This window comes from Coturnix japonica, chromosome 2, assembly GCF_001577835.2.
Source record: "Coturnix japonica isolate 7356 chromosome 2, Coturnix japonica 2.1, whole genome shotgun sequence".
Classification (NCBI taxonomy): domain Eukaryota; kingdom Metazoa; phylum Chordata; class Aves; order Galliformes; family Phasianidae; genus Coturnix; species Coturnix japonica.
The window spans coordinates 90118451-90144991 of NC_029517.1; the positions used below are offsets into that span (position 1 = coordinate 90118451).

The 26541-nt window shown below is 37.1% G+C and overlaps 1 long non-coding RNA gene across 2 annotated transcripts in view; it reads right to left on the reverse strand.

The window, feature by feature from the left end:
* The window catches only part of LOC107309997, an 87100-nt gene extending 71327 nt beyond the window's left edge, over positions 1-15773 (reverse strand). For both annotated transcript variants that reach the window (XR_001553422.2, XR_004306185.1), the window contains exon 1: positions 15580-15773. This is a non-coding gene — a long non-coding RNA (uncharacterized LOC107309997). The remainder of the gene's footprint in view (positions 1-15579) is intronic.
* Between the last annotated feature and the right edge of the window lie 10768 nt (positions 15774-26541).

Here is a 26541-nt window from a genome sequence, read left to right on the forward strand (position 1 = left end):
GAACTCCTTTCCTGGACCTGGGCACCTTTCTTGAGGCTTTCTTTAGGCTTCCCCCCAATGTATACCTCAGTACCTCAGTACCAAAGCTAGTTTTGATCTCTTTCTTACTGCATGGCGATTTTGGTAAGGGATATTTCAGAAGTCCAGAGTGTTCTACTTTCTTCTGTCTTTTTCTTTCAATAAAAAACAAAATTGAATGAGTAGGAGGCAATACCAAATGGGGGAAATGGATCTGATCACACTTAAGCTATTTGAACTACCATACTTCTTTACATTGGGATCCTTTGGGCATTGCATGAGGTCAATAGTTTTTAACTGCAAAGTCAGTAATCATTAGAAAGAAACATAAGAATCCCTTTCCATCCAATTTTCAGAGATGGGAAAAAAACTTCATGTAAAGAAGCAAAGTGAACAAAATAGAGAGAGATTAGGCTTTTGTTTTCTGCTTTCTCCAGAAAATTATTGAACAGAATGCTCTTACTTTCAAAAAGGTAAGTTTTAACCACACCGTTTAAGAGCCATTCAGTGAGATGTGCCAGAAGGAGGGGAGTTATGGAGCATAATGTAGAAGAATATTCACAGATGCCTATGTGCATTTATCCCTGATGTAAACTCCACAGCAAGATCCCAAGCTGATACTGTTACTCAGATGTACAGCTAAAACTATTATAACCTTATTTTATAGTGTTTTAGTGCCAGAATAGGTCCACACACAGTATTTGGATTATAACAAAACAAGCAATACATTCAAATGTGTTTTAGTTGAGGAAAATGGATGTATCTGAAAAATTGTCTACAACACTGCTGTTACCAGAAATTTTGCAGACATAACCAAGCTGCCCTTAAGCTAGCTCTCTTGAGTGGCTGTTTCACCTTGCATTTTCTCATCAACATTTGCAGTATTGATTTTGCCAGCGTATGGAGGGCCTTGTGTCCAGGGCTCTTCAGACATAGCAAGGAGAGCATGGAGAGGAACTGCATGGTGCTCACACATAAGATTGCCTCTCTTGCTACTGTCAAAAGGGTGACAAGTTGGAAACAAAAGCTCATGTTTCTGGGATCATCACACAACCCTGAGTAACAGCCACCACCCTAAGTGTCTTTTTTCTCCTCTCAGCAGCTGGAAGAAGTTGAATGCCTGCTTCTTCAGAATGCTTGCTCAGATTGCTAAGACAGTGAAAGGTCCATGTCCCTCTTACTCATGCTGGCTGTGCTTCAGTGCTGTAGGTGCCTCTCACAGAAAGCACTGCTCATACTTTCACAGTTGAGCTCTGTAATGACTGTGCCAGTACATGTAGACCTTAGAAAGCACCAGATGCATTCAGGGGAGATAAAAGCCCAAGAGCCCAAGAGATATACCCTATGTATACCAGTAGCTAAAATAAAATATTGGTGTGCTAGTCGCTATCAAAAGAGATACCATATATCTAGCTATCTACAAGTGTCTGCATCTATGTGTATATCTATCTCTCTGTAGAAAAAATAAATAAATAAATAAATAAATAAATAAATAAAAATAAAAATAAAAATAAAAAATAAAAAATTCACAGGATTCTATGCAACTTGGTCAAAAATGTGAGGGATATTCTTAGAGGCCAAAACAAAACACTCAGCCAGACAAGAATATGCCTAGCAGCTGGCAGGAAATATCCAGTGGAGCATTCAGTACAGTGCCCCTGTTATAGTCAGTATACGGTGTCTAAGCATACTGAGAAACTGGAAGTTTGGCATGCAATGGCCCTTGACACTTTAATTCCCTGCCTCTGCCAGACTGCTTAAACATTAGGTTCTCAGACACCTTCTCATTCCGTTAATCATAGTCATAACTATTTTAAGGCAATCTTTGGTCGATTGCTTAAAACACAAAAGCCACCAATGCTGAGAACTTTAATCACCATGTGTCGCAACAGACTTCAAACTTGTAACATCAATTACAAGCACAGCTAATTGGAGCACAGTAAGGACTGGCTGATCCAGCAGACACTCCCACCATTAGTTTTACCATGAATCATGGTGGCTTCAAATGACTCAACCTTGCTGTTCTGAAATGGCTTGGTTCCAGAAAGTTGTTAGGCCTGTGCCATCTGTTCCTATTTTATCAGCTCATTGAAAAGCCTGCACTTGCATGAACCCTTAGTGCATAAAAACATGGCATAGGCCTATAGGTGGGAAAAATCATCACACCCTGAGAACCAGGGAAAAGAGACTTGAACTCCTTCCCTGCTTTCTCCTGAATTGTTCCCTATTGAAGCTTCCATTATAGCCCTACTTTCTCCATGTGGATCAAGCAACATAAGCATAAATCCAACCATCACAAGTTGTTCTTGAATTGTTCAAGTCTAGCCTGTGGAGGATCAGTGAGGTCTCCAGCTAGGATATTAATCTCCTCTACAAAGATACATTGGTGCATAAAACTCACTTTCTGTAACTCGGTGTATAGATGGTACACTTGAAGTGAGCAAAAATTCCCCCTGTTCCTAATGCAACTCATGTGCTCTTGTACGCCTTGTGATGCTGTCCTTCTGTTGTACATTGGGCCTAAGCATTCCAAATAAATCACACTGAAGTATGTGCTGTTATCTGAAAAGGGACCTGGGGAGGAGAAATACAAAATACATAAAACCATGTCAGAGAGGGCTTTTGGCACGAGTGTGCAGTCTAATCAGAACTTAGGTAAGTATGAAGAAAAGGCATTAGCACAGTCCTTTTCCAAGAGACATATCAAGAAACTCAGTGCTGACAGTCCAGGTCTGTGAGTGCAATCAGGCACAGCTCAGAGATTCACATTGTCACAGAAACCAGGGTATTTAGTATAATTTATGGTGACTCCAATAAAACCACTGCAAATCACTGCTATGTTCACAACATTGGCTCTGTGATGGCTGAAGTACAGCAGGGTTTCTCCTTGAGCAGTATGTCTTTACATTGCCAAGTATTTGAATTATTTCAAATAAACCCTGAAAACTGTGGGTTGTCAAGGCCTAGGCCAAAGTATGGCATTACAAATGTTACTACTACATTCACCAAGTGAGCTGATAGCAACTTGTTCGTTTTGCAATGAGCCTTCAGCATGCTTTCACTGACATGTCTGGATTGGCTATGTCTGTCATAGCAAGTCGGGTCTTCTGTTAATACAGAGGTGAACAGATACCAAGGGACACAACATGCATTCGGAAGGTACAGGGCTGGCATGCAAACTGTTTCTTAATATCATTTTCTCCTCCAGGGCTCACAGAGGCACCTGGAACAGCTGCTCCTAGTCTCTCCCCAGTGCCCTTCCACACACATGCCTTTTGGCTTAGTTCTTTCCCAAGTGTCACTGGCTCATCCCATCTCTGATAAAAGCCTGTCATGGGCTAGCTATTTCTAAATCCTAGATGTTAAACTTGTCTTTAAGCTAATTAACTTAAAAATGTCAAATTTAATCCAATTTAAAGTGACAACAACTGACTATCTCTCTAACTTCTGCCCCTAACACCATTAAGAATACCCATTATTTCAATCACATCTTCCCATGCAAGGTTCCTTTAGGCATCGTTGCAGGTCACCTAGGTAAGAAATAAGTGATGGTCTTTTGAGGAAGGTGGCAGGACTGAAGGTGGGGAAAGCTCCGTGGGGAAAGCTGACAACAATTGGAAAGAAATTCAGGTGTCCAAATTTTAATACATATTTGTGAATCAGTTCAATTTATATGTGTGAAATCTGGTGAGGGAGAACTGTTAGTACCCTGGACAAGATTTTGATTCAGTGCTTACAATGGCCAAAATAAAAACTAGTTGTTTTTTAAAGGTGAATAGCCTGAACTAGATTATTCTTTAGCCATCTATGCTTATTTAAATTAATCCCATTTCTAGCATTAAAATATTTAGAATTACCAAAACAAACAGTAGAATGCACCCCAAACTTATAGAACCCAAAATACATAGAAAGAGAGAAAACAGGCATGTAGATTTCTGGCAAATTTTTAGAGTTCAAGAAGTACTAATGCTAAAGCCAGTGGCAAAAAAGAATTCTTATCTTGGGCACAAGGCCAAAGTAATCACATGCATTTAGTGTGAATGTACTACATATACCACTTAAAGTCCTGTCCCCATCTTAATCTAAAACCGTTTACAAGGAAGTACATTTCATCAGTGAAGATATAAAATCCATAATAACCCAATCAGAAAATATAATAGTTATTAGAAAAAAATGTTCAGTATATACTTTGATGGATTAGCCCCCTTGGTCCTACTCAGCTTTTGGAATTATCAAGATATTAACATTAAATTCACTCTTGAAGACTCTTGGGGACCTACACTGGAGAGTTATGTGAGCTGAAATCATATAGGCAATACTAACTTACTGCAGATATTAGTATAGTGCTGCTCACTCGGTGGTTACCCGAGCTGAGCAGAGGTGGACTGTCTGGAAAACAGTATTAAATCATACAGGTATGTTAACGGTAGCTAATAAAATATTGTTTATGGAACTGAAGAATTCCTTAAAAGACTGCCATTGCTAGCCAAAGCTGGAAAGGCTTCTTAAAGATCAGAGTTCACCAAAACAAAACTATATGCCTGAATGCATGTGATTTACTTGTCTATAAGCTTGACTGCTTTTCCCATCTCCAACAGTTGATCTCGTCTCTCTCTCAGAAGTTTTATGGGCAGTGGTATCATACAGTTATTATGGCTACAGCATTTCTCATCTTCATCCAGCTAAATAGCAGTGAAGTATTCTCATAAAACAGAAATGTTCTGTGTTAACACTGAAGAAAGTGGCAAGGCCCTTGAGGGCTTCTGCATTCACTCACCCTGCATCTGGGAGCTCCCAGAAACCTCTGCAGAATGAATTGCTCTGCTTCCCCTGGGTCTCATCAACATAGAGCTGGAAGTATACAGTAGAACACTTCAGCTACAAACTATACACTGCACAAACACAGCATGTCCATCCTTTTCATCTCATGGGAAACACTGTGTGTAGAGTTGCTTGGTGGTATTCACTAAATGCCTTGGGGTCTCAGCAGCATTCCTCTGAGGAGGATAAATACCACTGCTCTCACAGCATGTATTGTCTTATACAGCTCTTAAGTATGTCCAAGGATTGGACAGCAATCCGTGTGTTAAAAGATGCTATCTCTATATAATTGTAAGCCAGAGAATGTATTTATGAAAGAGTAAAAATACAAATGCATTTTTGTAGGCACATTTTATCTTTATTTGGCTAAAACCTGTTCCTCACAAGAAACACATTCAAGCCTCTACCTGCTCCCTACCAAGTTCAGAATATTTTGTCAGTGAATTTCCTTTTCAGTGCTGAAGAAAAGCCTGTAAAACATTTTCAACACGTAAGAGGACAGGTACAGTTTTCTTCCACTGATATTACCTGTAAACACTACCCTTTATATTCAGCCTTAGAGGATTTTGATAGGCAGATAAATAAAAGATTTTTACTACAGTCTCTTATTCCCATGTGGGTGGTATTTTCTAGAGTGCCATTACCACCTGTATAAATAGTAACACTATTGCTCGTGTAATTTGAACTGCTGTTGCTGTGTACATTCAAAGCACAATTGGATAGTTCTTGTTTTGTTCACCTATAAAATGATAACTGCAGTCACCTGGCATTTGGTAAATACATTCAGCAGTCTCAGTGCTTCAGAACATCTCCCTAATTTGCCACAAATAAAGAACACTGAATAAAACTTGGCATCCTATGTGAAGCATCTTGTAATTGCTAGCAGGAGGGAGCACACAGCATAGTCAGATGCCAATGTGCTTCAGCTGCAAATATCCACTAGCAATTTTTATTACATAAGCTTTTAGTCTTGAACAAGATTATTTGTACTGCACTGTGATTCTCTGATGAAATTAGAGGAGGTTGTGCCCTAGTAAATATACAGAATAAAATGTATATTTACAGAGCTTAATTCTTAGGCTGAATATCAAGTAGGAAAGTTGAAATTTGTTTTGTCTTCATTCAGTGAATATCATTTGTTATATAATGGCCTATACCCTCATGTCAGTATTTCTAAGAAGTGTCATTCCAGCATTAGAAAGGTTGTAGTACCATAAACTTGAGCTCTGAAGGCTTTATAGAAAAATGTGTTCATGCCTAGAGTATATTCTTAACAAGAGTTTTGTGGTTTCATGGAGATGCATATAAAGAAAGAGCTATGTCCGTATACCCTAAAGAAGTAGCATTACATCTGTAATCAACCGGGATGCAGCATTATTACATTAGCCTATCAATACAACACCACTAAAGAACAGAATTATTGGTATTCTTATTCTCCTCTCATCATTTTAAGAGCAGCAAAAGCTTTATGTCATGAAATTATTAGAAGCTAGCTCATTGAGAACAGCTATCTTTTAGTACTACATTTAGGGTATTTGGTCTTATAATGTCAGGGGATGTATTACATTATATGTATTCTTTCAGCTTCCATTTCTTCCATTTTTTTCAAGTTTATTGGTTTACCACTGTAGAATATGATATCCTCCTATCCAGCATCCTTTTGCCTTCCCAGATGGCTTTTTTCTTTACCAGATAAAGTGAAATATTTAGGATGTAATCCCTGTGTGCTGTTGGGAAGATTCGTTTGCTTCAGAAATTCAAACTGTTTTTGACTTTAGTTTACCAAAATAAATCAACTTTTCAGTGTAATGATCAGTCAATTAATTACCCTAAAAGTGACACTTACGTGATTACACTCTTAAAGTCTTTGTGTCACTCTAGATATTAATACTCAAAGCTAAGAAGCTTGATTGCCATCTTTGTCATACTCGCAAGTTTACTGAACTTATTAAAAGTACATTGTAATTGATGTAATTTTAGTAGTGATTAAAGCAGCTTCACACAAGGAAAAAGACACATGAAACATCAGTTTTGTGTTGGTGTGCTTACATCTACCATGATTGAGAGTGTTTATAATTCAGCATTTTTATTAAGTAACAGCAATTAATGTTCTCTTTCTTAGAAATGCAACTCTTCAATTCATAGTATTTTCATCTCTGTTTTATCTGCAAAGATAAATCTGGCATGAATTCAGCAAAATAAAATCCATCAAAAGGAAAATACAAAAAAAAAGGTTTTCCATTTACTGGAGTGGATTGAATTGCACCATGTGACCTTGGCAGGTAGAAGTGGGAAAAAAAAAAAAAAAAAAAAAAGAAAGAAAAAAAAAAAAAAGAAAGCAAAACCTCTATTTTTTTATATAGCTGGAAATGTATGTGACATAATAATTCAATATTACAATATTCTATGTATGTGCCCTGACTCCTTCTGTTACATTATTTGTACATATTACAGCTGGCTGGAACATAGACTAATTTATCCAAGCAAAAAGTTTTAATATGATGCAACCTGGATATAAAAATTAGCAGACACATAATCTGAGGCAGGGTATTTCTTTTTCACCCCACACTGTCCAGCTGCATTAGTCATTATTTCACATTGTTATTTTCCAATGGAACTGAATTCTGTACTTAGAGAAATATTTGCAGTATTTCCAAGGAAACCCAAGTTTCCACAAGTAAGTTTTAGCTGTCCAAATATAGTCTAAATATCTGCTGTTTTTCATAGGTAGCAAATCCTCTTTGTCTATGTGAAACATGGTATTTCTGTACCAATACTTAAAATTCTTCAAAGTGAATGATAAATACATTACTGCATGCAATGCACTTTTATTTTAAGAGATTAAATCCTGGACATTTTTCCTTCCTGCATCTAAATGAATCTCCACAACTTCCTGCTTTGGAAAGCGTGGAGGTCAGAACAACCTTGCTCTATTGCTTCCCAAGGATTAGCTTTGCTTTATCTTCTACAAATACTGACTCAGACTGTATTTTAGATTGTTAGTCCTCTGAATAAATACTTAGATATTTAGTTGTTAAACAAGTGAGGCTAGGTCAGTGCTTGAATTTTGCTTATATCATATAAAACTGTCCACAGGATAGAAAAAAATTCTGACTTAGGAGCACTAAGAGCAGAGTCCCTCATGGATGGTGGATTTCTCCATTATCTGACAGATTTCTTCATTAATTTTTATACTACAATCAGATAAACAGCTTTTGTTTCCCACAGTTTTACCTGCTTCTGTTACTATACTGGACTTCTCTGACTCAGAAGTTTGCCCCCATGTGTGTGAAAGAATTCACCAAATCTAAAGTTTTCCAAGAAACTCCCAAGGGAGTTTCATGGTACAGCTCAAAGGTAGCTGTAGCATATCGATCTTTTGCTTGGAAATCCATTCTTTTATTTCAGATAGTGTTTGCAACTCCTAATAAAATTCGACATGTCAGTTAAAGGAATTGGTAGCTACAGTTCCCCATTCGTTGTTTACTAGGGATCAATGACATTCAGTTTTCATTATGGGTTCTTGAGAACATAGAGCAATTAGGTAAGGAATTTAAGCATCTCAGCCACACATCGACATCCATGCCACTAAATTAACCAAGTAAAACCCATGTATTTGAAGAATTAGCAATGAGTTTAGCATTGCTAACAGAATTAGCAAACCAACAGGCATATAAAAATAAGTGTACTCAAAGAATACCTGTCTGTGAGCATATATATGCCAAATGACATGCAGAGAGGCTCAAGAGACTTAGAAATTTATATAAAAGCAAGTCAGTTTTATACCACTTTTGTGATTTTGTGGAAGGAAGGTCCTATTACATAGTTTAGTCCAGGCATCATTATAAATCCATGTTATTCTTGGGAATAGCATCTTCTCATGGGAAACACTGTGGTGCCTAACCTGTTCAGACATGGGTGCCATGTGTCATTATACACTGTCATGCCAAATGGCAGATAGCAAGGAGAAAGTACATAATGGAATAATACAGAACAACAGACTTTGGACAAAGTAAGGAAAACTCCATGTTAAAAATCCACAACCACTTTCATAAAAGTCACTGCAAGAACTGAAGAAAAAATAGGTAAATTATCTCCTAAACATACTTGGAGAAGCTTTGTTTAACTCAGTGACAGACTGAAGCAAGAATTTTTAGTGTAGAGAAGCAACTAGAAAAGGAGGAAGAAGACACAAAACATGAATCTGGTGTGCAGCACAGTACATTAATTGTCTTTCAGCATCACACACTGCAGTGTTGTCTGGGAAAATGCCTGCTGATATCTCTTTTTGACTGCATCTTACTTATATTTCACTTTGAATAAAACAGATAACCTTAAAATGCTTAGATACATAAAGCTGCCAGTAATTTTATGTGCAGACAGAGGCATGGATGAGAGCTATCCAAAACAGAATTGGAAATCTATTTATTATCCACAATCTTCTGCAACAAAACTTACAAAAATAAGTTAGGTTAAAATATAATTTACTATATATAATACTCAACAAACCTAAGCTATAGCCTGTTTCTATTTATTATCTACTCCATCGCAATAATTCAGTAGGAATAACTGCAAGCTTACGCTAAATTTATGTTGTAATTTGAAGCCTTTTTAACCACAGCAGTTAGCTCATGCACACTGATTTGAATTACTGACTGGTTTCCAAAAAGTAATTGATGAATGTCTGGTTTAGTTTTTGTAAGATGGTATGTCTACTAGAATGCACTTTGCTATTTTTTTCTGTCAAGTATATTGCTGGATGTATGAATGAAGACAGAAATTTATGGATAGTTGTCCTTTACTGTAAATGGTCATGATTTAACTATTTTAATATAACATCATGGCTGGTTCATGGAGAAATATTCTTGTTGACTTAGTTTCATAGAAAAGGTAGTATTAATGTTTATAAAGGGTGTTAATTCCCCACACACCAGGAAAAAAGGTAGATAAATACACTTGGCAATACAAATTAAAAATGTTGTGAGAACAAATCTTCAGGCTAATTCAGGATCACAGCAGGTGAAAGGAAAAAAAAACAACTCTTACTCCATGCAGAGTTTGAATGGTCATGGGCTGGACACAAAAAATAGTGGATTAAAAAAAAAATAGTGGATTTAAGCATCTTCACAGTTTGCTTGGAAAAAAAAAAAAAAGGAAAAAAAAAAAAGAGTAAACTAGAAAAAAAAGCAGTATTCAAAATCATACTGTAGAATAAAGAAACTCAACACACACACAAGAAGAAACTATATTGACACAGAAGTATTTATTTGCAGTGCTTTTAAAAGACCATAACAAAACAGAAAGAAGTCAAAAGAGCAAGAACAACTATTAGAAAGTAGGTCTGATGCCTGGACGACTACAGGAAAGATGTCTGAGATGACCCTGTATTGTGTTTAGGAACAAAAATAAAAACAAAAACCCAACAATAAAACAACAATGAAAACAATCCTAAGGAAGATTTCTCATCAAATGTGAAAATTCAGGGGAAGAAAAGGAAGTAAAGAGGGGATCAGTGGACAATTAAATAATTAATTGGAGTAACTGTGAAGTTAGGTTGCTTATTTTACCAGATTTGTATTAGGAGAATAGACATATGGGAACACTTACTACTTTACACTAAGTGACCTCCTTGGGAATTTTTTTGGGGGAAAAAAAAAAATTTTGGAGCTTTGTTATATGAGTTGGGAATAGCTATGGCCCAGAACATGGGTCCAATGGGATAGTGAGAGAAAGCATTACAACTGATCCAACGCTAAAAAATACTAAGTTCATTTCATGTACATGCACATGTTTGTACACACATATTTTGGCTATCATCTGAAACTCAGGAATTTCCCAGATTTTATTTGACTATTCTATAGTGACTAGACAGATTTTATATTCTTTTAAAAGAGTCTAATGACTGGGCCAAAAACAACGTGGGCCCATACATGTAAATACTTGTAGTCTTTGACAAACATTTTTTATCTTTGATACGTCATTGTGAAAAGTCATAGCAGAATAAAATCTACTAGATTTTAGTAGTTTCTATGAGCAAATCCATAGTTTCTATGAGAAAATCCTAAGCTGGATGAGTAGTAAAAGCAGTTTTCATAGATATTTTCTAATTTAAATTTTTTCTAATCAGCAAAGCAGAGTGATGCTCAGATGTTTTTCCATCTGGTCTGGAAGGAATTTTCACTTACACACTGTAAAAGGTAGGAGAGCTCAATGCTTTAGAAATTATTGAATTGAGTTATGTGTGTGCTTAGAACAGTGAGAAAGCATTTATTTCATATCTCATAAATAAATCATATGTTCTCATTTTAACTCCTCTTCTTTGTTCCAGTTATCATTTCTGTCACACACAAGAACTGTCCAGCCTGGAAATTGGATGGAAAGTTTGACACTTCCAAATGTGAATCTATGTGGATATTTTTCACTGAAGATCATGACTCAGAGTACTTTGACACAATAGGCATATTCAAACTAGGCAGAACAAAATGATATACAGAGAGAGGCATGTTTTCTTTTAAATTTTCCATTATTTTAATGGAAAAATATGGAGATAGTTACCTGAAGATATCATAGGCTTGTTTTTTTCATAGACTATAGACAAAACTACCATTTTAAGCTACTGACTTCTCTTACATTGTCCTCATAACCACCTTATCCCAGTGCATCTGGTACAAAACAGAAGCAAAGGTTGAATAGTGGGTATCCAGGCTACAGCTACCTTAGACTGTTAAATTTCTCCCACATTGCCTCTTTGTCCCTTCTTACAGCTTGCACCTTCAAGCTACCTTTGAGGAATATTGAGAGTAACTCAAACGGTACAGTCCCTAACAATAGATGTAAGTGGAACAACACAAAGCAGATCACTCCATACCTTCGGGCCTAGTCTCTTACCTAATCTCTTACCTAGAAGAGATTCTTCTGAAGTATGTTCATATTATATCTCATCAACAATCCTCTTCCAGCAACACATTCTCTCTTACAGATCTCAGCAGCTCATTCATTCCCTTCATCCTTCTTCATAACAAACATTTCCATCCCCAAAAGAAGCTTCTTCACACCCACGTAGTAGACCTCCTTTAAGTCTAGCAAAGATGTTGGAATACAAGCACCTTTGTGGTGTTTTGTTTATTTTTGTTTGTTTGTTTGTTTTTTGTCCTGCTTCACTCTTGAACTTTTGGAAAGGTCCTTTTGTTTTTATCACACAGAAGAATTTCAGTTACTTTTCAGGAGGTGCCAACCCGCACTACTGGAATTCTCTGATGCAAAGAACAAGCAAATACTTATCTTAATAATCCAGCTTTGATTCCCTTTCACTTTAGATAAGCCACATAGTTATCAATGTCTGCTGTGATCTGCAGTCATAGCAGAAACTAAGACGCAAGCTGTCATTTGTAAGTATTTCAACAGCTTTTCAAAGAAGGCTATGGAGTGAGGTTGGCCAGAAGGTACCATCCAGCAGCTGGCCTGAGTTTTCTGTGCATGGTTTTAAGGCACCATCTTCAAACAGCAGGCTTTCTCCTCCTTCTAAAACAAGTCTATAGCTTATTTTTCATACATGCTTCTACAGGCACCTGCTAGCGCTGAATGTGTTTATAGACACTTGAATTTGACCTACGTGCTGTCTTTCCCTAATGAACATGCCCAGAGTGATGTATAGAGAGAAATCTCAGTGGGGATTTGAAGGGATGCCAGATGGTCCCAATGAATCAGAAACAACCTGTGTGTCATTTCTCCGTGGTCAACCTGGTTCTGTGCTCTCTTTTACAAATATATAAAAATATATGGAGTTTGTTTAATGCATACAAGCCACAATAAGATGCTTACTTTGTATGTCAATAATTACTATTGCTTTCCAGTCTTCTAACAGTGGGGAAAAAAAACAACACAAACAAACAAACACAAAACAAACCCTCCAAGATTAAATATATTGAAGTAAGTGCTTAAAAGGTGAGAGTTTACCCAATGACATAGACCAGAGAACAGAAAATTTAAGCCTCATGGCTCTACAAACTCTATCAGTGCATCTTCAACTAGGGCAATTCCTAGTCTTTCCTGGTTGAGAGAAACCAAACCCAGGAGCCTCAGGGGCTGAATGTCCAGAATGTTTACTCTTCAGAGGAGCTGGAGCAGTTTCCCATAGAACCTGAGATGTATTAAATGTCACCGTGTTTTCTGTACTAACATGCAGACAATCTTACTGACTGTCCTAATGACCTTTATGTTGCCCTGAAAATACACCCAGTGGTTACTTGATAGAAGCAATTACGTGAGTGCTAATGCGCACACAGAGTTCACCATAAGAATCAGAGTTCAGATGCTAGGGCAACATGCCAATAGCTGGCTATTTGTTATGCAAAGATGCATGCAGGCATGTGCCTTCATAATATGAAAGTCGATATTTTCTGGAGCAAACAGAATGCTGATGGTTTTAGAAGGCATATGGCAAAGCTTCAAACAAGTCATACTCTTCTAGTGTTACTGACAGTGTTGGGAAATAGCTGACCTGAAGACTTGTGAAGTCACTGCTGAGGACTCTTACAGTAGCAACAATTCTGGGTCTTTTGATGTATATTAGTGTGTATCCTATTTATCACTGGGAATGAACACCCTGTCTTTAGAACTACTGACGCCTTCTGAACACCCACAGAATGCTTTAGACATTGTGGATGTTCATGAGGGTAAATCAGCTGGACAGTGTCTCACAGACATTCACAGCAAGTGTATTTATAGGTGAATTTGACTTGACATCTGTCCACATGAGATTGCCATGGCCAGCTTCCAGGAAACAATGAATGCTCATTCTTGAGCTATTGTAGAGGACTGGAAATAGGAGCCTAGCAAAAATAATTGCCTGTCAAAATGAGTCACTTACAGAAATGCAGCATCAGCCACATGTTAGGAGGGAACAGGATTCATTATTAGGGCCCTACTATCCCTAGGGAGTACCTGATTTGAGAGCAGTCATCATAGCTTCTTTGCAGTTTAAGAAAGGGTCAATAAATGTGTAGATAAATGTGACTAGTTGATACACATGGAATTCCAAGAAGTTTCCAACACTTTATCAAAGATATAAAGAAATAAAATGTGTATAGAATATTAAACTGGAGACAAAACTGGAAACAAATGTTGGACTAATCATCATTTCTCAATGTAGTAACTAGTCAAAATCAATATGGATTTGTGCCAGAAACTGTTTTTGTTTTTGTTGTTGTTGTTTGTTTGTTTTTTCTTTTTTCTTTTTTAACATACTAAAATAACACTTAAAGAAAAGAATGAGACGTGAAAAAACTTGCAGCTGATACATAGCTATCTAAAGTACTAGGGGCAAGAATTAACTATGATTTTTTTTTTCCTTAACAGCCCAAGTGACTGGCCAACAAATCAGTGTACAGTGCAGACGAATGCAAAAAGTGGTACACATGGGGAAAGCAATTTTAGCTTCACACTAAAAGAGCTCTGAGCTGACAATTACCACCTGGGAGCAAGACCTCCTTGTTATGATATTTAGGTCTATGAAAAACATCAGCTCAGAGCTTTGTAGCAGTTAAAAGAGCAAAAACAAATGGTAGGAATTATCAGGTCCTTTCTGAAGAACATTTCTACTTTCAAGCTTATCTTTTCAGTATGCACAAAAGATAGATAGCATCATTAAAAAACAACCCTTGCTCGTGCCAGTGCTGTGCGATAGCACAGTTATTGCTTATTCCAGGAAAATGAGAAGTTTGAAGTTCTTCAGGAATGTCACTGCAGTGACACTTTTCATGTAGTCACTACCATTTTGCTATACTGCTTGTTCTGCTCTATCTTTTAAGTCCATTGCTAGTGCATAGATCCCTACTGACATATGAATGAGCATCAACCTCCTTCTGTGATCTTCTTATTCTCTTGATTGTTCTGGACACTTCACCTCAGCTTTCAGTATGCTAGACTTAATTGGCATTGGACTAGAGTCAGAAACAGTGAGTCTCAGCATAACAGATGGCAGTCCTGGGTACATCCCTGGTAGAATTGGATGCTGTCTTATAACCCCACCAAAGCTTCTCTTAGTATAAATAGGATACCTCTATTCTTATTTTACAACACATTAAATTTTGGCGCTAAGCCCCATGAAAATTTGGGACTTTAGACTATAATCCATATCTATTATCACTTCAGGAGTGAAATAAAAGAACCAATGTGGAAGAACACAGCAGGGGGCTGATTCATTTTTAACATCAATAGTAATGAGCCAACACCTTTCCATGCTACAACAAGCAGTATGAACATATATGGAAAAACTTGGTTAAGAATCTTCTAAGGATAACGTTGATTCACTACATTCTTTTATGCCAAACAATATTTCTTCCTATCTAAACATTTAGGATGAACAGTAATTCTGGATCAAGAAGATCATAAAATGTACTCAGAGTATGAGTTTTATTAAAAGATTTCTTTTTAAAAGAACCAGAAAAATATAGGGGTTACTTCACTTTACCTCATTGAATTCAGATACCCCAAAGATTTCCTGTATCTCACCACAAACTTAAAACTGGACTGCATTCTCAACCAGCACAACTTGGTTGGCTTAAATGTGAAAGTTTAGATCTGTCTCATACATCAAGTGATTTTAGTCTAGCAAGTCTCCCATGCAGATTCTAGTCTCCTTTCCGATCTGTGAACCTCTCAACTAGTGAACAAGTACATTATACACAGCAGCCTCATATTATGCACCTTTTCTGTGATTATCATTCTCCCCAAACTTACCAGTGGAGCAGATCCAGACACATTTCTCAGCCCCAAAACCTCAGAGTTCTGTGCTGTGGCCCTGAATTCTACATAATGTATGAGCAGCAGCCCTTGCATCAGTCTCCAGCTGACATGTTTAGCAGGATTATTTAGAATTGGCAAGCTTTGCCTGGAAAATTTGGGCCTTTTATTTTCATATTTAGCCTGGCAGATTTACCAGCAGGAATGATAATCAGTTTCTACCTCCCAAATTTCCAGTTCAGCACAAACCTGTATCTAAAGGAGTAGCTGTTGCCTTAGAAAAATCTCACTGTTTACACCAGGAGTGCCATTCCCACCCCATTTCAGCTGTTCTTTGGGTATAGTTCATGCCTTAGAAAAGGTGCCAAAAGGAACTCCTTTCTCTACTTGAACAAAAATAACCTCTTTGGTTTTCTTTTTCCTTTCTGTTTCATCTGCCTTTCAGAAGAAACCCAGTACTCTAAACACAATTTGGAACCAGTGTTTCCTGCTGTATTTCTCTTTTAGGCAATGCTGATGTAGGTACATTTTGTAAGGACAATCCTCCCTTGTCTCTCAGGCTGAACATTAAACACAGCCAGAGCAGCAGAGCAGAGGGCCATCGGGAGGTGAGCCGAGGCTTCAAGCCAGGCAATCTGGAGGAAGCAGGATGAAATTCTCCTCTCTGCTACATTGCCTGCTTGCTGACATCTAGAATATACTTCCTAGGAGATGCCTGTGGCATTCAGACATATATCATGTATACTCTTCTGGAAAGTAATGGCCAAACAACACAATATTAAAAAGCCTTTTAAAATTATAATGGTGCATCTCAGTCACAGAAAATATTACCCTTATCTATTCCAGATCTCCCTGCTATTCATTACAGCCATCTGACCTTAACCCCATATTTTATCTATGTGTCATATATTCCCTCTTTTTTTCTATCTTAATTTATGTATAGGTATAACATAAATACAGAGAAACAGGCACGGGAATTGTAGAGCACACACTGTATTTTGTTATATCAAGTTTTGTAGATGTTTTGAAATTCTATAGATAGGCAGATCAATGCCAGTAGTTTCCTACTATATATAAATGGTAAAGCCAAAGATGCAGCAGGCCTAATGAAGGGATTCTAGCTCAATTTGTGACCCCTGATGTGAATCTGACATCTTCAACTCCTGACTAATCAGGCTGCAGGTTTTGGGGTACAACCCCTGACTTTCTCCTTCATTAGCACTGTACTTCAGACTCCCCCGCTCCCAGGAACAACATTTCTCACTTCTCTGCCCTTCCCCAGCAAAGTGTTATGGACATTATCCACACTGCAAAGACTCTGTCCCCTCTCCACCCCCACAGAGCTTTCTCACCTCCGTCCTTGTTGGTCTCAGTGGGACAAAGACCTCCTCATACCCACGGTCAGTGCTCTCTCTGCCTAGAGGAGGCTTCTCCATGGATGCATATGCCCTATCTGCTGCATGTTGATGGATCCAGGCAAGGTCTCTGAGTGGGAGTCGGTGAATCTGTGGATGCTGCAGCTGCTGTTTGAAGCATCAGCTGGTTACTGTTTTCTCTCTGCAGGCATCAACCTCTGCTGTCAGCCTTGTTCCCCTTGATGACTAAGGATCCAGTGCTGCAAACACTTGGTGTCAGCTGCTCTAGGGAGATAGGAGGCAGGACGAGAGCAGTATGGAGAATTTTCTTGCAGATGTAAAGCCCAGAAAGCATATATGGGGATATAACACTGACTGTTACTCCCTTTCTTGTGACTGTAGCCTGACCTTTGAGATATCCTTTGAGGCAGGGATTAAGCAAGAAGGGGTTTTGCAGCAACTAATTTCAAGCATCTGATTCACTCCATAGCCCTGCCTCCCTCCTTGCTCTTTAGAGAGCTCGGTCCAGGAAAACACCTGCAGCAGGATCCCAGGCCTCCTACAGCAACACCCAGGATGGCCTGCAGCACAAGTGGGCTCACAGCTGGCATTTCCCTTGGTATGCCACTGCCACCATTCCCTACCACATTTGTTTCAGCACAGAGAGCCCAAACAGTACATAAACAATCTGCCTTTGGGCCTTCTTGGAGCTGTGTCCACCACGAAAGATGAAGCAGCCTATGAATAAGTGCAGATGGTTCAGGGCCTGAGGGACTCCTAAGTGTGACAAACCCTCATGCACACACCTGATGTGCACAATGCAAACTTCATGGGTCAAATCCAGACACGCTGCTTCAAACTTTGCAGTTTCAAATCATGGCTTTGTATTTTTTCTGCTCTGACTAGACTTGTCATGTTTATGATGCAAACAGCAGGTACTTATAAATAGGAACCGTGGTACACTCTGTCTTAATCCAGAAGCACAGTAAGGATTTTTTTATCAGGTAGTTGTCACTAGTCAGTCAGAGCCCTGTCATTTTTCACTGAGGATAAGTACTAAACTGTCTAAGATTTATGAAGAGCTGATGCAAAAAGAAACCATTCACCACAACCAAAGGAAAAACCAAATATGCTACATTTGTTTACAGTATTTGAATAGAAAAATAAAATTCTTATATTTCAGAGCTCCAAATTGCCCCATACAGTGTTGGGAAACCAGTAGACAGATGTAGCCCTTTTGTAACCTTTCTTTCTGTACCTAAAACTAGTATATTCCCCAGCACTTCAGTCAGTCCTTAGCAGAAGCATAAACTTGGTATATATACTCACTGAACCTCTTTCTCTAAAGTTTCTTGCAATCCCACATCTTGAGGGTGGCCACGTATCTCAGAATTGATCTGCAAACCAGAAATATCCCTTTCTCCCCTGCTCAGACACTTTGAATGCTAATCACCAGACTTACCTCATATAGTTTGGTCTTGAAGAAGCAAAACAGCTTCCAGCTTCCACTAAATGATGCTATTACAAAATTCATTGCTTTTTTATTTTATTTAGACTGCCTATCAAATGTTTGAAGGAGAAAACACAGAACATTCTCCCCAAAAATGCATGCTGATAAGGGAGAGAAACAGAAAGTAAAAGCCATATAGCCTCTCACTGTTCCCAGGGGATATAAGGTAGAGAAAATGATCTTTCTGTTTCTTTTCATTTGGTGCAGTATTTTAGTCTGGTGGCATAGCCATATGAAAATCTAAGTCTGCAGTGCTTCAGCTCCAAGCAATGTTTAACTCATTAAAAATCTTTCCCTTTACTAGCCTTATGACAATGAAGCCATGTTGATATTTCTAATTTAAATGCTTTGCCCTCAACAAAACTACAGGCTGTATAAAACTGGGATGAGTTAATCTTAAATACAAGAAACCTTTGTTGAAGAAATAGATGCCTTAATGTTTCACTGTACACACAGGAGTTAATTAAACATATTCTTCTCAGACTGAACTAAGGACTGTCAGAGAAAGAAGCATTCATATCTGGAGACGTCACCTTACTCTGTCATCCCAGCCACACTTACTCATTCACTTCCCTAAGGCTTCCAAACTGACTTGCTTCTTTGATACTATTGTATACTTTTTTAAGTAAAATAACTTTTAAAAAATGTTTTAAATAAAATAACTAAAAACAGTAGGGTTTTTTTTTTTTTACTGCCCATAGCAAATGACTCTAAGCCCTACCTCTAAATTCCTAAAATGTTCACATCAGATAACTTTTCCTGATACTGCTCTTGATGAAACAGTGCCTTGCCCAGTAAACTCTCAACTGTATCAACTCTAGCTGGGTATTTACTTCTACTTAAGACCATACTGGATCTCATTCCTTTTGCTGAGTCAAGAAAATAAAGCAAGAAATGCTGAGTTTTACCAATTCACTGGTAGACAATTTTTAAGACTTGTCTGTTTAAAAAGAAGGAGGGTACCCTTCTTCCTGTAGATAACATAAATGTAGAAAAAATTTCAAAACATCTTACTTCCTTGAAGTGGGACTAAGATAGATAACCAGAGTCTACCAAAAACACAACTATCAGAAAATTTTAGTGATTACAGTAAAATCAGAATTTCTAAAGAAAAATTAGTGTATGGCAATACCCAGGGTTTGTTATCCTCCACTCAGTGCCCTAGTAATTTCAACATATCCATGACAGAAAAGGATGTAACTACAGCAGCAGATCTTTTGCTAGTACTACACACAGTGATTTTGTGCTCATAACATATTATATTCCCTGACTGCCTACTTTCAAAAAGACATGAATAAAGATTCTTTGGTATTAAAGCATGAAGTTCCCTGTGGTAGAATTAAGTTTATATCATTTTTAATCATTGAAATAATAGAGAAGCAAATTTGTGGTTAAATAACTCAGGGAACTGACCTTAATTTTTAGTTGTTTTCTAATCTACCCTAAGATTTGTCCCTTGAGCTTGTTCACACATAACCTTAAGAAATGAGTCATGCTTCCCACTGCTATAGATCTTTCCATCTAAGGAGTACAGAAGAGCTTTTCAATCATGAATGCGCTGCGAATCACACAGCCCCTGTGGTTCTGAGAAGTGCTGGTATCCCTTATCAGGCAGGCCATCAGGCAAACAGTATGACTTTCTCAAGACTACACAGTAAGCTAAGACAGATGCATGGCTTGGTTACAAGGTAATTTTTTCTCTGTTCTCAAGTATTTTAAAGATCAATCCTGACAAGTCTCAGGAACAGTAATGGTTCCAACAATATGCTTTTATTAAAAGAATCATTTAATAAAGAAAAAAGTATCCCTTCTTGAGGAATTTGAAATTAAATAATTTCCATGTTTTCCCCCTACTCTTCTCATAAGCAACATTAAAAAAATAAAAAGAGAAGGAAGAGAAAAATAGAAACTACAACAATCACTAGAAAAGCTAAATAAGTTAAAAAGTAACATATTTTTCACCACACTTTTAAAGTATGCAGTGAATGTTAGACTGATTTCTTCAGTTACTTAACAAGGTTTTTGCTAACATTTGACCAACTCACTTGCTAGTCCTAGACTACTGATTGAAGTCACAGGCATTATCAATGAAATGTGTTTCTAATCCTGTGTCAGATTGTCATATTTTTGAAGAAGAAAACCCTTAGACAAAAAACAAAGCTGAAATTTCCGTGATTACTGAACTGATATTACAGCCTTTATTGCACAGTGCATTAATAATGGAAAGCTTAAATCAACCATAATTTCCGAACATTTATGATTTTCCTTGTTTTCACAAAAATCAAATATTTTGAGGTCAGAGAAAATCATAAGAGACTAGGAATGGGAGGAGATACAAATCAAAAGGCAAAAAATTTGTTACTGTTACATTTTTAAGAGTCTGTCTCATGTTCACATTATGGAAAGAAATCAGGACATACAGAATCCAAGGAGGGAGAAATTCTTAGCAGGTATTCTGAGGACAGCTGAGAAAGATTGTCCAAGTAATCTTAGTAAAACTATTTGCTTTCCAGGCTCACATGGAAAATAAATGAAAAAGGAGAATAGTTCTTTAATTCTGTTTTATTCTTATCTCGGAAGAGGGAATATCAAAACTGTGATTCCCTGTTTCAGTTCACACGGTACTTCACACTAAGGTAGCTAGACTTCATGGAAGAATAAAAGAAGGAGTAGGTGATGAAACTCACTTCCTAAGAAGCAGATAAAAAAAACCAACAACAACAACAAAAAAAAAACAACAAAAAAAAAAACAACTCCAGCAACTTGTCAAAGGGACAATAACTTTCATTGATTTACATAGAGCTATAAGAATTTCCAGGAGCACATCTCTGCTTTGAATCCCATCTCATGAATTAAAATAGCCAGTAATATGCAATATAGGAAGGACAGCTCATCACAATTCAGCCCATAAATATTCAGCAGGAATATTTATCATGAGGAAAAAGAATCTGAAAGATGTTCATCTCAACCCAGTCTTCCCAGTGAGCCCTGAGAAAAGAGAAGTTTTGAAAGTTAAAAAGACAGACTAAAAAAAATCTCTAGAAAATGCAGCAAAACATCTTCAGGAGTATGAAAGTCAAGGATATGACAGAGAGAAGCATTCAAAAGGCCTTTTCAGCATTATATGTATGTACATATTCTGTGGTGAATGAGAGGACGATCACAAAGAAAACTCAGTCATTCATCTAAATAGGCAACATGATGCTCCTGAATGTGTGCATATCCACAGAAAGGAACCTGAATTTAAGGTATGCCTTAAATTTAAGCTATATTCTTTGTGCAAGATTATAATAGTGATCCTTAGTGGGGATCAGCCAGATAAATTTTTATCCTCTATGTTTTAGGCAGTCTCTTACACATAGAAGGTGATTAGAAATTTAAATGCCAAGAATTTCCTACCTTAGAAGCAAGAAAGAACCTTCTGATTCCTTCTGATCTCAAGTCATCAGTACTGAGAAGAGAAAATTTATGGTCTTGTTGATTCTTCCTGCAATTCATTTCAGTGGTAATTCTGAGTAACCAAATTGTGAGTCATCTTTTCTGATAATAACTGATGATGCTTTTTCTCAACAAATTCTCACCTGCTAGTGGACAAACAGAAGAAAAATGCAGTAGAAAGCAGCACCAAATCAGTTGGACCCCTTATTAAGCAGTCCAAGACCTTGTACACTTTGGAGGAAGAACTATAATAATGTGAAATGTATAGAAAATATAATTCTACAATATTTTACCCAGTTTGACTTGGAATCCAAGGTCGCATAATTTTGTTTTGTAGCAGAAATACTAAGGCACAGCTTGAACCTTGAACCTTCAGGTGGAGGTGAGAACAGGTCATGCTTCCTTTCATTTCTAGGAGCACTTGTGATGTGGTTGTCCCACCAGACAAAAGGAAAACTTAGAGACTAAGCATGGTATTTGTCAGCTTGTCTGATAATTTGCATCTGTATGCATACAGTTCTTGCTTTGGGAAAATAGTCAATTTTTATCCACCTTCCCGCCTATCTACTACTGGCTTCTCACTGCATCAAAGTCTAAGCAAATATTTCATGTTTCTATTTTGCTAAACATCACAAAAAGGTGCAGGAATATTCTCCACAGAAAATTAATCAAACAGTACAACAATGACATGACAGTACTTTCTATCTACTTTAATATGACCTATTACTTTTCTAGGATTTTCTAATAAATAAATAGATATATTTACATATGAGAAGCTTGAATCAAAGGGATTACATCAATGAATACTGTCAAATCAGTGGAGAGGAACTCGTTTTAAAGTTACAAGATAGAAGAAACAATGCTCTGAGGCATCCTATCTAAAAAGATAACAGGAGGAGACAAAAGAGGAAATGTCAAAGCCATGGACATGCTATCCTCATGGAAAGAAGACACTGGTATTTATATTCCTTCTCAGTTTCTTCTTGGAGAGAGGGATTAGCTTTCTGTTAACATCAGAATTTACTGCATTCATGGCTTAATGCAAAAGTTCCTGAAGGAAGGTACTGAAGTTGTACTTAGAAAGTCTATGGCATCGCAAAAAAACTTCAGATTTCCTTAGCTTTTTGCAGCACTGCCTGAGCCTTAGTTCTTAAGAGACCATAGCACTTTTTTACTAACACAAATTTACTCATTCATTTTCTTCCATTAAAAAAAAAAAAAAAAAGCAATACACTCTATTCTTTTGGCATAATTCCAAAGGTGAAATTGTCTGTCTCTTTCAGACTGTATTTGTCTGTCTCTTTCAGACTGTATTCCCTCCTTTTTAATTTTGCTTCTATGCAGATATCTGTAGAAATAATGTCATCAGTCCACTTGTATCACTCATGTTATTTAAGTAAATAAAGTAGGTCAATGGTCAGCTAAGTCTGAGGAAAAAAAAATAAATAAAAAGAAAAGATACAACATCTTTTTCTCCCTCATTTCCTTTCCAATCCTTGGAAGGAAATCAAAATTCAATATTGTGCTGTTGGGAATATGAATAATGTATAAAGAGACACTTCAAACAGTGTATAAATTCTGAGTCACAAAATGTCTAACAAGACTAAACCAAAGCTACAGAAGAACCAATTGGTTGAATGCCATCCTATCTTATTCAACAACAAACAAGACAAGATTTCTTAGCTAAAATGTCATATTACCCCAATAAATCAGAAGATAATATTAAAGACTGTGAATTTAGACCAACAAAAAATTTCTTAATTAATACATTCAAAGATTTTCTCAAACATCAATCTGTTGTGTTGGGAGTTTATAGTCTCAATAATAAGGAAACATGTATTGGTAGGTACAAGTCCAGTAATGTAGAAAGCCTGACTTTACATAAATTTCTATGGTCCCTTCTGCACCTTGTTTACTTTCTCTCCCTTTTTTTCCCCTAACTGAAATAAATGCTGAATTTCCAGCACCATTCTTTATTGCATTGGTCATCTTGGTCTTTGAATGGAAGAGTCACACAGAGTTGTTACAGAAGTAGTAGCCTCTCTCAATATGAAGCATAAAGGGAAAAAGCATGACTTAGAAAAATGAATCAAATTTCATAAATAGACATTGACATAGAATAAATATAATTATTTTCTCCAAAACATCTTCCTCACATAATTTTACTATATTGAATAATAGACATTTACTCAATGCTGTATAGAGAACAGAAGCCCTTTCTTCTCTTTAGCTCTGTACTCACTTCCACTGACAAACATGAATATTGCATACTGCTGCACATTCAGAGTCATGAATGAGTGGATGTACATTTTATGTGAAGCCTTTCAAAATTTTATGCTTTAAGTCCCTTCACCCATGCATACACAAATGGGTAGTTGAGCATTTAGAGTCTCAGTTTAAAGAAAGAATACAGTTATGCACCAAAATACCACTACGTCTTTCTTTGCTTTTGAAATAGTGAATGGGTATGCTCCAAACACAAAAACTTATGTTTCATGAAAAGTGATAGACCATTTCTTTTGTTCAATATGTAGGTGATATTCGTACTTTACCACTGCAGCTTTTCATCAGAATTCTTGTGTTTGATTGCATTTTTCCCTGTGAATTTGAGTTGCAGAGTGAGATGGACACTTAGGCAGCAGTATGGGGACTTTGAACCTGATCTTGAGCTTGCTTTCTCCAGAACTTCAGATTCACTTCCAAAGGAGTGAATGAAAATGTATAGAGCTGGAGAGAGTGAAAATATATATATATTTTAAAAGGTGGGAAATATAATTTTGCACCCCCAGTGAAGCACTTTTGTATATCCCACATACTTACACACACACGTATATATACATGCATATGCATCGGTCAGCACTACTGGGCTAGTTTAAGGACCTGCTACATAGACTAATAACAACCTACCATCTGGACGAAGGCAAGGCCAAGGAAAAATATGCTATTGCATAACATTGCAATTCTGTCTGAAGGCCATGCCTGAAGGCAGAATGCAGAGCTACAGAAATAAATATAGATGATATTGTAAATATTGTGGTCCTTCACAAGATATCCCTCAAGGGAAACTGACACAAGAAAAAGTCAGTAATGTAAAAATGTGAGGTGCAGGATATGTTCTGAGGATGAAGGAAGTTAACAAGTTAGGAATCTACATAGTAATAACAACGAGCAAGATTGAACATCCCCTTGTATCATCACATTCACAGAGCTGTCATCAAGGCTGAGGAGCTGATTCCTTTATAAACAGTGTCACTCGCTATTTCACTATTGAGCTGTTTTCAGCCATTGTAGGCTGAAACTTGGCATTCACATAACCAGCTCAAATGCAAATCTGTCTCTAAAAATGACTTAAATGGGTCAGGCCAAATTTAGTACTGAAACAGTAAAAATAATAATTTAGGTATGGTTATATATGGATTGACAATAGCAATACCACTGCTAACCAAAAGGTTTGAAGGTTCAAATTTTGAAAGCCAAAAGGGGGAGGAGATGCACAAACCTTCTTCATCACAATGTAAACTAATCAAAATAAAGGGAAACAAAAACATTTTTTTCTTTCCCCATGCAGTAAAAACAGTTTTACAGCTTACATCAAAACTGGCATCAGTTTTGCCGTTCCTTGCAGCCCATAGGATCATGGAATAAATGGAGCTGCATGAGACCTCTTGGGTCCAGGTCCCACTCAGCACAGGGCAACCTCACATTCAGAGAAGGAGCTCTCCTCCAGGGAGTGCAGTGCTTAGAAACAGATGTATTATTTAACAAAACCAAGCCTGAAGAAAGAGAATAACTCAAGACTAGCCTTTGAGCAGACTTAGTTTTGTCAGTTAAGAGGTCTACTCCAATAAAATAGGTTCTGAACTTCCAGTGCTTCAGAGCCTGTATTTTATAGCAGCTTCAGTCTGCTGTTGGTTTCCAAAACATCCAAGCCTCGCACCTACGCCTTCTCTCATTTACATCAAGATAAATTTATATTTGACACTGTGCAGTTATGATTGCAACAAAAGCATGTGAGAGCAGAATCAAATGCAGTTGTTTCCCTTTCCTTTCAGCTCAGTCCCAGTTAAGTCCCTCTTCACTAAACTCCAGCACTCCCCTATGTGCTTTTGAAAAGCTCTTGCTCAGGATAACAAAAGAAAGTTATTGTGAAGGTTTCTTATAAGATTCCCAGCTCTTTTTCCTTCTTGTTTTCAATTCCTTGCTGGCTGAAAGTAACAAGCTCATGAAAATATATACCAAATAGGGAATAGCATTTGATTCAGATCTTCAAAGAGAGATTTACAATGGAACAATTATTTATAGTAAATCAAATTTAGCATATTTAAAGAGTTGTTCTTTTAACTGCAAGTTCCTGCATCCATGACCCTTTTTCACCATTTTTTAAAGTACTTTGTAACATGGAGAGGAAGAATAGGGTTCCTTTTCATTACTACAGCAATTATTGAAAGCACATAGTACAGAACTTACCTCAATCTGTGGCTGTTTGATTCCCAGTGCTCTTCAAGTCATGAAAGAAAAAAAAAAAAAAAAAAAAAAAAAAAAAAAGGGTATAATATTTTCAAAAAAATATAAGCAGTAAATAAGCAAAAACTGCTAGCATGTATGAATAGACCCCATGCATTTGTGAATATGGAGGTTTGTTTCTCCAGTTAGAGT